Consider the following 3,625-nt stretch of genomic DNA (forward strand, 5'->3'; position numbering starts at 1 on the left):
AGGAGGTTTCAACCTTTCGAATGACGTTTGACATGTGCTAATTGACCCCCCGCCAGAGCAGTGTATACCTGAATGTAACGGTGTGGCTGTTCATTTGGTTACCATGTGTCCATTTGGAACTCGGCCTGGATCTCTTCATGGAAAAACACTGTAGGATGGTCACACTTTGTGCTATCTTCTTCAAATTTGAAACATGTGTTCACTTATACTGTGCCTACAGCCCCATACTGTCATTTATCCCCTCAGATGAAACCACAGGCAGTTATTCATCCTGAAAAACATTTTTGATTTTAGGCAGCCCAAAATTTTACATTTTTACTGACTTCAGAGGCCCATTACTCTGTCTCTGTGTCACCTACAGTGTTTCTGTTGCAGTTTCAGTTTCAGTTGCACAAGAAACTACAGAGTACATGTGGCCAGAGCAGTTCAGAAGTTACAATCATTTTAATTTGGGTATGGCATTTTAGATGTTTTTGCACTTCATGAACTGATTCATTCCTTTCTTAGTTCAGTTGAGCTCAGCAGAGCGTGCCAGCCGGGAGTGGAACTGTTCTGTGACTCACTCGAGAATCTTCGACGAACGACGCAGCCAAAATCTTAGACATATTTAAACTTTGAAAAAAAAGAAAGAGTAACGCAATAGTTACTTTCTCTGGTAACTGGTTACTTTTATAGTAGAGTAATTCAGTTACTAACTTACTTACTTTTCGGGAGAAGTAACTAGTAACTATAACTAATTACTTCTTTTACGTAATGTGCCCAACACTGGTAATGACCGATTAAGGAAACACAATGGAACAGGACCCAAATGCAGGAATAAAAAACTTCATTCCTTAAACAAAAGATCAAAAAGACCAAATCATGACATTATGGATCAATTCATTGTTTACATGACATAAACAAGGAAGAAAGAAGCTAATTTTACTAATTTACCCAGGAATGTGGGAAATATATTTTGTAAAGTAAAAAAAGCATAAACTTACACCCAGATAATTAAAGTAATAATAAAGTAATAATACTCTACTGTTGGGCTTTTATGAGCAATATTTTTGTGCCCATGTACAGGAACCTGATGATGAGCCTCAGACAGCAGGACCACAGCAACAGGAATCTTCTGACTGCAGCCCTCCAAGCAAGCAGTATGAGAGGTGCAAGCACAAGTGTCTCATTTGTGGGAAACTGTATGCTGATATAGTCCAGCACCTGAGAAGCACAGAAAAGGTGGTCAACAAAACAGAGTTGAGTCTTCTGAGCAAGTTTTCCCATCGACAGTAAGTGTCCTGTTTCCTCTTCAGGATGCTCTTAAAGAGGCTTCTTATGGTGCTTTTTCACTATCAATGAAATAGGGTCCAAAACAATATTGTAAATCACTCTTGTATAGTGAGTTGTTGCTTTTAAATAGTCACTGTAATAAAAGTGCTTTTTTCAGTAACAAATAACATAATGCAAATGTAAATATCGGTCTGTGATGTATGAGGCTACAACTGATTTTGCAAAAGTCTCTCAAAAATAGATGCAAGGCAGGTCATGAATAATCTGTATGAGCAAGTGTCATATGTTTTTTTAACATTTTTAAGTGTAAAGTGGTTACACATGTTACAAAGAATGTGTGCATATTTTCTTTCTTCAAACATTTTTTCTACTACTAAATCAAAGACTCTTCTTGCTTCTCCAGTTTTCGTGCAAATCTGGACTGCCCAGTGCGTTTCTGCAAGTCTAAATATATTAACCGACTCGACAAGCATCTGCAAAGGATCCACAGCCTGAAGGTAGTCCCTCTGTGTGATTTATGTGTATTGTTGAGTTAGGTTGAGATCTTAAACCCAGCAACTTGGTCCTTGTAGTGCTGCTTGTTCTTCCTTGCTGTGTGGTGGGTCTGTTGTCTTCATTTGATCCTTGTGTGGTAAATATAGATTCGGAAATGCTGTATTTATTTAGTGCTACAAATCCCACAGAAAGAATATTGCTGGTTAAATACATGCATGATGCTAAAGGTAATGAGATATCAATAATGTAACTTTTTCAGACAGAATGAAATGATTTACTAAATGTACGTTCTGCTTTTTTTGCAGAAGCCAATGGTTAAACTGTACATACAGAAAGCGAAGGACAGATACATTGCGAGAGAACTGGCCCTCCTATGTACTTCGAACCCCACACCACCAATGGTCTCACATCTTGACGAGGTGGATGATGCAGCAATCGAAGAGGGTGTCAGGAGGGTGATAGAGGCTGCTTCCCATGCTGCAGCTTCTACCACTGTGCCTCCTCTTGCGGGCCCCATGTCTAGTTCTCCCAGCCAGGCTTCTTGTGACCCAGAAGCACCAGCTATGCTGGATCCTTCTCCCTCAACCAGCCAGGCTTCTTGTGACCCAGAAACACCAGCTATGCTGGATCCTTCTCCCTCAACCAGCCAGGCTTCTTGTGACCCAGAAGCACCAGCTATGCTGGATCCTTTTCCCTCAACCAGCCAGGCTTCCTGCTACACAGGAACAGTTGACCAACAGACCAAGCGAACAAGAAGGCGTTCTGTCCTGAGGGCCCCTGATCCTGGGTGCAGGAACTGCCAGCTTCTTTCTGCTGAACTAAGGGTGGCGAAGAACCTGCTCCAGATGAGGAACGATGAGCTCAAGCAGCTACATTCTTCAACAATGCGTGCAACTGTGAGTGTTGAGTTATTCCTCTGGTGTACTTCTTAAATATGACCAATTTTTTCAGTAACTCTTAATTAAGAAAATCTGCTTCATGTGCTTTTTTCAGGCAGCAAAACATCGCAGACGTGCACCATTTCCCCCCAGCAAAGCCCCTTGCTATGGTGAAGATCCCATCATATCATAGTCACTGTACTAGTACTTGAAAGATAGGGGATGTTGTGTTAATGTGCAGATCCATGCAAAAATATTATGATGATGATGATATATGATTTGCTTTATATTCTTTCTTCTTCAGTAAGATTGGTCGAGGAATTTAGGGGCCACACAGAAGGTGCCAACCCTGGTAGGAAAACTTCTGAAAATGCCAAGCAGCGAGCCAAACATGTTGTCGATTTTCTAGAGTACATGGCAGACTCATCAATCCCAAATGTTGACCTTCTTTTCCTGAGTAACCATGCTAGAATCCGTGGGTAAGTACTACACTGTAAGAAGCATTAGTGCATCGAAGGGTAGAGGACATGACTGTATTTGTGTTTTTGTCTTCAAGTTTTGTTGCAGTCCTTCAAGAAAAAGGCTTCAAACCCCCAACACAGAGATGCTATTTGATGGATGTTGTGGCCTTTATGAAATATATTTCAAACATGGCACCACCATCTGTCAGACTCGGAACAAAAAAAATCAGTGCCATCTTGGTAGAGCTGAGGGCCCGGATCAGAGATATTGGCCGGGATGTGGTTGGGCACCAGCTCAGTGTGAGGCGAAGTAAATCTGGTATGTTTAACATTAATAACCCCACGTCCAAACATCAACATCACATTGTTAAAAGCAGGGAACATGCATATAATAAATGCTATTCAAAATTTCAGAGAGACTGGTCAAGGCACAGAAACATGCATGGTTTATAGATGAGGCTCCGAAGAAGATCACTGCAGTACTGGGTATGAATCATTGCTCAGCATAAGTTTCAGATT

At 41.1% G+C, this 3,625-nt stretch overlaps 2 long non-coding RNA genes across 2 annotated transcripts; both read left to right on the top strand.

Moving 5' to 3' along the window:
* Positions 1-1,054: 1,054 nt before the first annotated feature.
* Positions 1,055-2,153, top strand: LOC311257230. Its single transcript, XR_014622599.1, has 3 exons — positions 1,055-1,271; positions 1,676-1,769; positions 2,073-2,153. It is a non-coding gene; the product is annotated as an uncharacterized lncRNA (long non-coding RNA).
* A 473-nt stretch (positions 2,154-2,626) lies between these two features.
* LOC311257368 lies at positions 2,627-3,259 on the top strand. Its single transcript, XR_014622614.1, has 4 exons — positions 2,627-2,663; positions 2,761-2,815; positions 2,950-3,124; positions 3,202-3,259. It is a non-coding gene; the product is annotated as an uncharacterized lncRNA (long non-coding RNA).
* Positions 3,260-3,625: the final 366 nt, after the last annotated feature.

The sequence above is a fragment of the Pagrus pagrus genome (assembly GCF_965226575.1).
Source record: "Pagrus pagrus genome assembly, chromosome: 5".
NCBI lineage: Eukaryota > Metazoa > Chordata > Actinopteri > Spariformes > Sparidae > Pagrus > Pagrus pagrus.